Here is a 12,321-nt window from a genome sequence, read left to right as displayed (position 1 = left end):
ACTTTTGGAGAAACATCCCTCCCCAAGCTGTCCACACACTCTGCTCTTCCCTGTGCCTGTCACGGGAGCGTCTGTTGCGTTTGGAACAATGGAGGAAGTTTGATCTTTTTCCATCCGTCACCACAACCGCTTTTAGAGCTTGACAGTGTCGTTTCTGTCCTCTTCCAGAACAATGAAGAAAGCGGGAAAGAACTGAAGGAAATTTGCCATTCTCAGAGGGCGGGCAGGCACGATGCTTTTGAAATTGTAGTGGAGCTCCTGCAAGCGCTTGTTTTCTGTGTAGGCGGTATACATGAGGACACACATAGTAGATGGGAAAACTGTACACGGGCCGAGCATTCGCACTCTGCAGTGCAGCAATGGATTTTGATTTCGTGGTTACCATTGTTGTTCTTAAAAACGTTCTACCTTTCACTGGAGCCTCTGGGAAAAATCTCCAGGGTCAGACCTCTGATGTCTTCTCTGCAGCCAGTAGCTCGACTGCAGGCGCTGCATTCGCTACATGAAGGGATGGAAGATATTGAAGTTTATTGTGAATTTTGGTTTGAGGAAGCCACCGATTTGGCAACCACACTTGCTATTCTGATGAAGCTCCCTGGGAAGCTCCGCAGAGCTCAGCAAGGGAACCTGGAGTCTCAGCTGACTTCTGAGAGGTGCTATAAAGAGCCTCTAAGCGTCACAACAGTGGAACACATTGTTCAGGAACTGAAAGAGAGTCTCAGAACAGTTCCTCCAAAGCTCTTCAATGCTGATCTCTGGTCCCCTCTGTCACGGGACGGCTCAAATTCAATACGCCGGAGGAGCACCAGGCTGACATGTACGGCAGCGACTTACCCAATCCCGATGCAGCACTCTCAGCTGAGCTGCATTGTTGGAGAATCAAGTGGAAACCCAGAGGAAAAGATATAGAGCTCCCATCCACCATGGCCCCCTCCACCTGCCAGACATCAAGTTTTTTCCTCATGTTTATACATTGCTAAAGGTCCTACAAATTCTCCCTGTGATGAAGGTTGAGAACGAACGCTATGAAAACGGTCAAAAGCGTCTCAAAGCACACCCGAGGAACACTTTGACAGGGCAAAGGTCAAGTAGCTTAGCTTTGCTTAACATGCATTTCGATGTGAAACACGATTTGGATTTAACGGTGGACACATACATCAAAGTCTACACAACTAAGTCAGAGCTTCCTACAGATAATTCCAAAAGTGTCGGAAATACCCGAGGGACTTTTAAAATGCGTTCTCTCTTATATCTGATATTGAAAAAAAATCTGAGAAATTTGAAAGGAAACAGAGAAAAGCTGTAAGATATAGGTGGGTCACTTAATCACTGGATCTCTTGGGTAGAGTAGCCACTGATCCTCTGCTTAAATGGCCCTGGTGTGAACTCTCATGCTTTGGAGAACGAACTGTTGTTCTTCCAGAGGGCGGCAGGCATCATCGGAAGCGCCACGTTGCACTTCTGCGTGATCTCTGCCGATGGCACTTTGGGCTTGTTTTAGTGAGGTCATTGCAGACATCACATTCATTGTCACAGTTGTTGGGCATTGAGTTATCAGTTCTTTGAAGAAATAAATTTTGAGAAGGTGTGGGAGGAACTGTTGTAATGTACCCCGCGAATCACAGAAGGACGCCTCAAGAAGTCGAATTAAAGAGTCACATTTATTGCAATCCGGGACTATGAGGGGACATTCCCAAATCTCATAGCAATAAGATGGTGGCAAAACCAGACTTATATAGGCAAAAATCACAAAGGTATTGATTACATCCCAGGGTTTGGAATGAGGCACCTGGCTCGCAAAAAAGCAGATTACAGAAGCAGAATTAAGCATGTTAATTACAGTTTCGGGTCTCGGGGTCACTGAATTGACAGAAATACATTATCTAGAGCCTTTGGGTAACCTGGGTTAAACTTAGGCATGTTATCTAAATTACAGTTCTGGGTCTCCGGATCACTGAGTTGATAGAAACACATTATCTAGAGCCATCGAGGCAATTTAGAGTAATTGCACTGTCCGGGTCTTAGGACCACTGAGTCAACTGGAACGCACCACCTGTGGCCACTAAAACAATTTAGGGTAATTGTGCTGTCCTGTTTCCCAGGTACAGAAGAATGTGCTTCGATAACCAGTAAGATCACAATCAATGGGCTAGTCATTCAATCAATAAGGCATTCAAACGAATGGGATGATTTATACAATTCAGAAAATCAAAGTAACCTGTCCATTGTTAAACAAAGCAAAAAGGTACCATACTTCAGAACCTGTTTCATAAAATTGTGCAACGAAGCTCACAACTAACCTCTGACTAGCAGGAGTTTTAAGTGTGCTACAAGAAATCTGTAACCAACAGTGAAATGACCAGCTAGTGAAAGAAACGTGAGCTTGCCAGACAAGGATTTCAGTGTGGATTTTTGTCTTCATTCGATGATCTTAAACAAATGACTGTGAAACAGTGAAGAAAGAACCCGCCATCCTTACACCCACATCTGGGTGTCGCTGTTTACATTCCTTTGTTGAGCCTATATCCTCATAAGCTTTTTAGCAAGAACATGTGGCGCACTTCCGTTTCACGGTCAAGACAGGATCAGAGGCCATGGATCCTGACAACAGATCGGTCTGTTTCATTCCGTCTTTTTCCGTGGTTACATCTACTGCCGCGTCTCGATGTATAAGCGAAACCGAGACAACCTACAAGAATGCGTTTTGTAGTTGGTCTAGGAATACAGAAAACATCGCTGTCATTTTCGGTGAAGAAAGTCAATTTTGTACAGTCTATGTCAACAAAAATAAAATGTAAATTTGTTTAATGGAAAAACAAAACAGCGAAATTAAAACGGGGGGTGAGGGGGGCAGGGGGAGGCGGGTGGAGAGGATAAGAGAGAGGGTGGCTACCAAGCCCCTGGAGCCAAAAGAGAAGCTGCCTAAACTCCCTTCTTTGACAGAAAGGATGACTCCTTTATTCCCACACAACTGTGGACGGATGAAAGGGTCCACATGCTAACCCGACGAGCTCAGGGGAAGGCCTGCCTGGCGGTCTTGCAAACCGAGAGGCCTAAAGCCACCGCAGGGATGGTCTGAAGGGAGACTGTTACTGAGAGCAGTAGTGGTGGGTAGTCCCGTCCTATCTAGGCCGGAGTCTTCCCAGACCAGGTCAGTGTTTACCTTAGCATCTAAGACACAACATACCTATGCCATAAAATGTCAGAGGAACTTGGAACATCCCGCAGTCCCCGCCCCGCGCCCACCCCACCCCCACCCCCGCACCCCCCCCCACCACACACACACAAGCAAATGCGCCTGGGGGCTCTGCAGGACAGACCATAAATTCCTTCATTGTTATTGTTATCACGTATATTGTTGCCTGTTAACTATCTATCCTGCACCCACCTCAGGAAAAGAAGTAGGTGAGGCCCTGGCAGGTTTGGCTCAGTGGGTAGAGCCGAGGTCAGCCTGCAGCGGACCTTAAGGTCCGGGGTTCGATTTTGGGTCCCGGGCGCATGCCCGCCCAGGTCATGGGCTCGAGCCCCACCAGGGGGCGTGCAGGAGGCGGCCGATCCAAGATTCTCTCTCATTGATGAGGTTCCTCTCTCCCTCCCTCTCCCTTCCTCTCTGTAAAACATCAATAAAATAAATAAAAAGAAGTGTGCGTCTATCATTTCACTTTTTATTCAATCCCAGAGGGCCCCCCCCCGCCCAACTTTGGTACCTCCATCGCTCCCTCCCTCCTTCATCTATCACCAGTGGATTTCCTGTAACCCACTTATGTCTCCTCCTTGAATTGGATTGTCACGTATTAAACAAAGTGACGCCCGGCCAGTTTGGGTCAGTGGGTAGAGCATCGGCCTGGGGACCGAAGGGGTCCTGGGTTCGATTACAGTCAAGGGCGCAGGCCCGGTTGTGGGCTCGATCCCCAGGAGCGGGTGTGCAGGAAGCAGCGGACGGGTGATCCTCTGTCATCCTGGACGTTTCTATCACTCTCTCCCTCTCCCTTCCTCTCAGAAATCAATAAAAATGTATTAAATAATAATTTAGAAAAAAGAATGAATAAAACAAAGTGAAAAACAGCCATTCTCCGGAGCATTGTCCAAACCCCTTGCGGTTCTGCTTCCCGGCAAGTGTGGACAGTTTGACTCAAGCCAGTGATGCCAACTTACTTGGTTGTTGGTTTTTGTGGGGTGGGGTTTTTTTGTTTTTGTTTTTGTTTTTTTTAGGAGGGTCACGTGACTGTAGACTTTAGTGAGCCAGAGACTGAACCAAAAGGGGAGAATGATGATTTTTATTTTTTTCAATGTATTTTATTTATTTATTTTTTTTTACAGAGAGGAAGGGAGAGGGATAGAGAGTTAGAAACATCGATGAGAGAGAAACATTGATCAGCTGCCTCCTGCACACTTCCTACTGGGGATGTGCCCAAACCAAGGTACATGCCCTTGACCGGAATCCAACCTGAGACCTTTTAGTCAGCAGGCAGATGCTCTATCCACTGAACCAAACCAGTTAGGGCTCCATAAGCTAGAATATGCGGAACACTTCCGTTTCACTGTCAAGACAGGATCAGAGGCCATGGATCCTGACAACAGATCGGTCTGTTTCATTCTGTCTTTTTCCGTGGATACATCTACTGCCGCGTCTCAATTTATAAGCGAAACCTAGACAACCTACAAGAATGCGTTTTGTAGTTTACCTAGGAAGAATACAGAAAACATAGCTGTTATTTTCGGTGAAGAAAGTTAATTTTGTACAGTTTATGTCAACATAAATGAAATGTGAATTTGTTTAAAAGAGAAACAAAGCAGCGAAATTAAAACGGGGGTGGGGGGGTGCGGGTGGAGAGGATAAGAGGGAGGGGTTGACCTATGCCATTTCAAAATGGCGGCGGCCAAGTCCCTGGAGCCAAAATGGAGGCGGCCTAAGCTCCCTTCTTTGACAGAAAGGATGACTCCTTTATTCCCACACAACTGTGGATGGACAAAAGGGTCCACATGCTAACCCGACGAGCTCAGGGGAAGGCCTGCCTGGCGGTCTTGCAAACCGAGAGGCCTAAAGCCACCGCAGGGATGGTCTGAAGGGAGACTGTCACTAAGAGCACTTGTGGTGGGTAGTCGAGTCCTAGGCCTGAGTCTTCCCTGACCAGGTCAGCGTTTACCTTAACTGAACCTATGGTCCTTTTGCATGTAAGACAACACACCTCTGAAATGTCAGAGGAGCTTGTAACATTAGCCCCCCTACTCTCTCCCCCTCCCCCCCACCTCCGCCCCCCCCCCACACACACACACAAGCAAATGCCCCTGGGTGCCCTACAGGAAAGAGACCATAAATTCCTTCATTGTTATTGTTATTGTAACGCCCAGGACGCAAGCCGCTGTCACAAAGAACCAAGAGACGCTTCTCATGCAAAAGGCAAAGGGTTTATTTAGTTTCCAACATGTTGGGGCTCACAGCTTACTCTGAACGCAGCAGAGCAGTGGCTGTCAGCCCTGACCAAGAGTTTAAGCACAGGTTATATACTCTTCAGCAAACAGGGGAAGTAACCTGGGGTCATTCCATTGGAGATCTGGTGCCATACAACGTACATCTATCAGCTTTCGGTGAGGAGGGAATGTAGTTTGGAATTTTTACTAATGATCTGGCTTTCTAAGTGAGTTAATGCCTGTCTGGTTTCTTATCAGGTTGTTTGTTCTGCAGCCATCTCCCATAACCTCCCTGGCTGCAGCTGTCTCCCATAAAAGTCGTTTATTACATCTCCCCCTTCTGACCTTCCTGATTGCCCTGGTGCCGTTTGTTCCATCTGCCTTTTCTGACCCTCCTGACCTGATTATATTGGCGCCTCTCATTATCACGTGTATTGTTGCCTGTTAACTATCTATCCTGCACCCACCTAAGGAAAAGAAGTAGGTGTAGCCCTGGCAGGTTTGGCTCAGTGGGTAGAGCCGATGTCAGCCTGTGGCAGACCTTAAGGTCCTGGGCTCGATTCAGGGCCAGGGAGCATGCCCACCCTGGTCACGGGCTCGAGCCCCACTCTAGGGCATGCAGGAAGCCGCCGATCCCCGATTCTCCCTCATCAATGATGTTTCTCTCTCCCTCCCTCTCTGCAATCAATAAAAATGTATTTTTTAAAAAAGAAGTATGCATCTCTCATTTTGCTTTATATCCAATCCCAGAGGTGTACCCCCACTCCCCACCCCAGCCCCCCTTTCCTCCCTCCCTCCTTCCCTCCCTCCCTCCCTCCCTCCCTCCCTCCCTCCCTCCCTCATCTATCACCAGTGGATTTCCTGTAACCCACATATGTCTCCTCCTTGGATTGGATTGTCACGTATAAAACAAAGTAACGCCCCAGCTGAAAGGGCCGGCGGGGCACGTGGCCCCGCAGGCATCCGGCAGGGAGGATGACGGGCAGCCATGGCCGAGGCAGCGCCTGACCAGATAGGCGCAGGCCCTCGGATGCCCAGAAGGACCCGGGCCGCCCTCCTCGGCCTCCGAGTCACTTTCAGGCCGAGCAGCGGGCGACCCAAGGGCCAGGCGGGGTGGTGGGCGGCCCACCTCCCGGTGACGCCCAAGGCGGCAGGCCTTGCATGGGAGCCGAGTGGCTGGCTTCCCATCCATTAAGGGACCTCCATTTTGTATGGAACCATGTGCTCAGCGAAGGCTCCTTCCCCCTCGGAAGGAGCCTCTGCTAGCCACACCCACCATTTCTCTGGACTAACCAATGGTAATCAAGGGAAGTGCGCGCCATAGATATGACCACATCCTGTGTAATGGGTCACCAGCTCGCACCTGGCCAATCGGCGGGGGGCACAGCCCCCTCTCCCGCCCCTACTCCAACCCTTTATGAAACCCCTGGTTCGAGCAGACTGCTCTCTCTCCGCTTCCTGCTGCTGTGTCGGCAAGGTGGGGGAGCCGAGCTAGCTCGAATAAAGATTCTTATGCTTTTGCATCGGATTGGCTGGCTCCCTGATGTGGTTTCTTGGGAATCTTGAAATCTGGGCATAACACCAGCCAGTTTTGGTCAGTGGGTAGAGCATCGGCCTGGAGACCGAAGGGTCCTGGGTTCAATTTCAGTCAAAGGCACAGGCCCGGTTGTGGGCTCGATCCCCAGTAGCGGGTGTTTCTATCGCTCTCTCCCTCTCCCTTCCTCTCAGAAATCAATAAAAATGTATTAAATAATAATTTAGAGAAAGAATGAATAAAACACAGTGAAAAACAGCCATTCTCCGGAGCATTGTCCAAACCCCTTGCGGTTCTGCTTCCAGGCAAGTGTGGACAGTTTGGCTCAAGTAAACTCATGAAAGTTCTCTACGGGTTTGCATGTTTTTCCGTGAACATGACGTATACACCTGCTGGTTTCTGAGGGCGAGGCAACAGAGTCTGTCCATGAGGTCCGCTGTGAAAGGGTAGAGGCGTCTGTTTCTGCTGTCAGAAGCCAGGTCACCCTTAGGAAGAGTGTAGAAAACAACAACAACAAAAGACAGAAATTGGATTTACCAAGAGAAAACACACAGAAGCGAACCAGCTGAGGGATGCTCCGAGGACTGTGAGAGGGAATCTCCCCTTCTCCTCAATGATACCTCTTTTGGAAAAATGGCAATGATCCTAAGAGGTGAAGGTACTGAAGCTCTCAGAGACGCCGACCGACCGGCCGGGGCTACTTTACCCGTTCTTAACCCTACCCAACCAAGTCTCCCTCTCCCTGGGAGTCAAGCTTGTGTGCCCACAGCGGTAGGTAGGGGTACCCCACTGACCGACCGATCGACCAACCGACAGACGGCTGTTTTAAAATCAGAACCTGTCCCCTTTCAATGAGGGCATGGGACAGGGGCAACCTATATTTTCCTGCTCAAATCGTCCCCAATTCACCTGATAGGGACTCAGAGGTTTGTCTCTGTCTGTCTGCGTGTCTGTCTTTAAGCCAGTGACGCCAACATATGTTGGTTGTTGGTTTTTGTGGGGTTTTATTAGAAGGGTCGTGTGTATGTAGACTTCAATGAGCCAGAGACTGAACCAACAGGGGAGAATGTGATGGTTTTTATTTTTTAAAATAGACTTTATTTATTTTTTTACAGAGAGGAAGGGAGAGGGATAGAGAGTTGGAAACATCGATGAGAGAGAAACATCCATCAGCTGCCTCCTGCACACTCCCTACTGGGGATGTGCCCGCAACCGAGGTACATGCCCTTGACCGGAATTGAACCTGGGACCCTTGAGTCCGCAGGGTGACGCTCTATCCCAGTGATGGCGAACCTATGACACAACTCATTTTTTTTTGGTTGATTTTTTCTTTGTTAAATGGCATTTAAATATATAAAATGAATATCAGAAATATAAGTCTTTGTTTTACCATGGTTGCAAATATCAAAAAATTTCTATATGTGACAGGGCACCAGAGTTAAGTTAGGGTTTTTCAAAATGATGGCACGCCGATCTCAAAAGGTTCGCCATTGCTGCTCTGTCCACTGAGCCAAACCGGTTAGGGCAAGAATGATGATTTTTAAAAAGGGAACATCCGGAGAGGAATCTCATCTGGAGATGGACTAAACGTATGTCTGTTTGCCAACAGTCCTTTGTCCATGAGGAACTTCCACAACAGAGCCCGAGCGACCCGATTCATGGGGGACCCTCTCCGCTCAGAACGGCCCCAAGCAGCCCCAGAGGCTGGCAGAGATGCCTCTCACTCTCGGCGGCTCGCTACCCATGTGTCTCCGTAGATGGGGAACCGGGCCACGGTCCCTTGAGAGTCCCCTGACCTGAGGGCTGAGAGGAAGGGAGCGCTGGGGTGGGGGATGGAGCAAGCGGGAGGGGAGGAGGTCAGGGCGATTCATTCCAATGGATCTCACTCCAGGGCTTCATTCAAATGCAGAAAGCTCCCCGGTGACCTCAGGGCCTCGGACCTCCCTCGCCTCGGGCTTCTCCGAGTTCCTCCACCCTCAGGCCCGCAGCTCACCAACTTCAGGGAGGGAGGGAGGGAGGGAGGCTGTTTGAGAAACTGGCCCGGCCTGTTCGGGTGGGAAAGAGTGCCCTCTATCGGCCAACCCAGGAACCAGCCCTCACCCGTTTGGGAATCCCGCCAGGGCGGGTGGGGAGCGAGAGGGAGGGGTTTGAGGGGCGTGAGTCCAGGGTCCAAGGCGAAGGTCAACAGTAGATCTCATCGTCTTAGATCCCCTAGGAGGAGAGACATAGGTGGGAGTGCAGCGATGAGGGTCGCGGGAGGCCTGGTGAGGGATGATTTGACTCAATAACCCCGGGTCACCAGATGGGCCAGCACACTCTGCTCCAGTTGCCGGTTTTGATCATCCATCCCTCCACCCCCACCCCCCACCATACACACCGCTCCAAGTGTGCCACTCACGACAGACACCCTTTTATCATTCATCTTTAACTTCCCTGTGGATGGATGGATGGATGGATGGATGGATGTGTGAACATCAAAAAAGATTCAAATCTGTGGAGAATGTCTGTGAGTTCATTTGAGGCAATTTCCAGGAAGCAGATTCTCAACATATTGGGATAACACTCTGTAGAATGGAGGGTGTGTGTGTTTTAACCTTGTTGTATACATGTCAAGCAAAAGAGGAGATGTAAGTGGGTTACGTGAACTCCGTTGGTGATAGATGAGGGAGGCCAGAGAAGGCAAAGCGGGGGGGGGGGGGGGGGGGGGGGGGAGGGGGGAGGGGGGCAGGAAACCTCTGGGATTGATTGGATAAAAATTAAAATAAAATGACAGACACATACTTCTCTTACTTAGGTTGGCGTAGGATAGGTAACAGTCAGCAACGTACTCAATAAAAATGAGGGGATTTAAAAAGGAAAATTACACCCTAGCCGGTTTGGCTCAGGGGAGATAGAGCGTCGGCCTGCAGACTAAAGGGTCCCAGGTTCGATTCAGTTCAAGGGCACATGCACGGGTTGCGGGATGGATCCCCGGCGCTGCCCCCCCCCGCCCCCCGCCCCACCTCCCAGGAGGGGGTGTGCAGGAAGCAGTGGATCCATGATTATCTTTCATCATTGATCTCTCTCTCTCTCTCTCTCTTTCCCCCCATCTTTTAAATCAATAAAAACACTATAAAAAAGAAAGATTGACCTTTGTCAGGGAAGGTAGCAGCCTAGGACGTGACTACTCACCATCACTGTTTGTTTGTTAAACTTTTAATTTCTGTCCATGGATGGATGGATGGATGGATGGATGAGTGGGTGGATGGATGTGTCCTCCCTCCCTCCCTCCCTCCCTCCCTCCCTCCCTCCGCCCACCCGTCCGCTCACCCGCTTTCCACGGGAAATCCTCAGTCTCATGTCACACACTCACTGGTGATTACACTCGCTGCCTCCTTCCTCCCTGTGAAAAAGAGGAAGTTAAATGGACGAACCTGAAAGAGCCCCACAGGTGGCAACTGTGAACCAAGTGCACACACATGTGTGCGTGTGTGGCATTTGTCAACAACGTAAGAAATCCTCCAACCTGTGAAGAATTTCTGAGAGTGTCTTTCAGCCAAACTGTCCAAAAATGTCGCTCTTATGCCGGGAAGCACAATCTCAATGGTGGGAGATGATGTTCCAAAGAATGGCAATGTCGGCCCCCTTATTTTATACACTCCAATCCCAGGAGCAGACCGTACGTGGGTTACATGAAATCCACTGGTGACATTTTAGGGAGGCGGGAGAAAACAAAGCGTGGGACCCCCCCTCCCCCCCACACACACACAGACACACGAGTCCTCTCATTGGGTGAACCAACCGTGACTCTAAAGTCGTGATCCTGACCCCGGGAGTTGTATTAAAAATCAAGCTAAAGGAGTGTGAATGTAAACTGTAGGCTTATGAAGGTTCAAAGGAGGTCTGTGTTTACCACCATTGAAAGAAAACGAACCAAGAAAGAGATCAAGGGTGGGTCAAAAACACCCTCTCTGGGACTGGGAGGGAGAGAGTTCCTGCATCTGTCCAAGAGGGTCATCTGCAGTGTGAAAAGCCAGGGTTCAGCAACAGGGGATATTTTCTTCCTCTCAGGAATCATGAAAAGCATCCACGACAGTAAGGAGGTGGGTATGGGTGGGTGCTGTCATTGAAAAGGCTAGGTGAGCAGGGAGAGCTATGCCATTTACAGTCATACCCTATCCACTTTTCCTTTCACAGCATTTACACAATGACTTAATGTTTAGTTTTGAATGGCATTACTTCTTGAGTCTCCTCCTCATTGTTTCCAAGTCTTTGGTTGATACTCAGGTGTAGGACGAGTGTATGTATGTATTTATGTATGTATGTACACTGTGTGTGAGCCCAAGGATGGACAGAATCTGAGGGAGGTGGCGAGTGGAATAGACTAGAATAGAGTGGAGGAGAGGGGGAGCAAGAGGAAGGGAGAGAGTTGGAGGGAGGCAGGAGGTAAGCTGGGGAAGAGAGAATGCCAAAGGACCTCGTTAGTTAATGACACCGGGCATGGCTCTTATTCTGAGATTTTTGTTTGTTTTCCTTGAATGCCACCTATGCAGAAAACAACCTGTGTGAAGTTCAACTAAGGTCACCCACACAAGAATAAGGACTACCCATTGACTGCAAGGCTCTGTATAGGTTGCCCACTGCTTGCACTTGGCAGAGACTCAAATCTGAGGCAAGGGGAAGAGCAGGGAAGCTGGAGTAAAAGAGGGAGAGGTGTGTGGTGTATTTCATGAGGTGGAGCACATTTGCAACCCCTCCCCCTTGGAACCAAGTTTAGGGGGTCTGTGGGGGTGGAAGAGCAAAAAAAGTAGAATACAATAAAAAGAAAAAAGAAAGGAAGGAAGGAGGGGGAGAGAGAGAGAGGAGAGAGAGAGAAAGAGAGAGAAAGTGAGAAAGAAAGAAAGAAAGAAAGAAAGAAAGAAAGAAAGAAAGAAGAGAGAGAGAAAGAAGAAAGAAGAAGAAAAAGAAAGAAAGAAAGAAAGAAAGAAAAAGAAAGAAAGAAAGAAGAAAGAAAGAAAGAAAGAAAGAAAGAAAGAAAGAAAGAAAGAAAGAAAGAAGAAAGAAAAAGAAAGAAAGGGGAGAGAGAGACAGAAAGAAGAAAGAAAGAAAGAAAGAAAGAAATTAAGAAAGAAAGAAAGAAAGAAAGAAGAAAGAAAGAAAGAAGAAAGAAAGAAAGAAAGAAAGAAAGAAAGAAAGAAAGAAGAAAGAAAGAAAGAAGAAAGAAAAAGAAAGAAAGAAAGAAAGAAAGAAAGAAAGAAAGAAAGAAAGAAAGAAAGAGAAAGAAAGAAAGAAAGAAAGAAAGAAAGAAGAAAGAAAGAAAGAAAGAAAGAAAGGAAGAAAGGAAGGAAGAAAGAAAAAGAAAGGAAGGAAGGAAGAAAGAAAGAATAAGAAAGAGA

This window comes from Myotis yumanensis, unplaced genomic scaffold (genome assembly GCF_028538775.1).
Source record: "Myotis yumanensis isolate MYYU_CA2020_CCGP unplaced genomic scaffold, mMyoYum1.0.hap1 SCAF_15, whole genome shotgun sequence".
NCBI lineage: Eukaryota > Metazoa > Chordata > Mammalia > Chiroptera > Vespertilionidae > Myotis > Myotis yumanensis.
Note: the sequence above shows the minus strand (reverse complement) of the source record.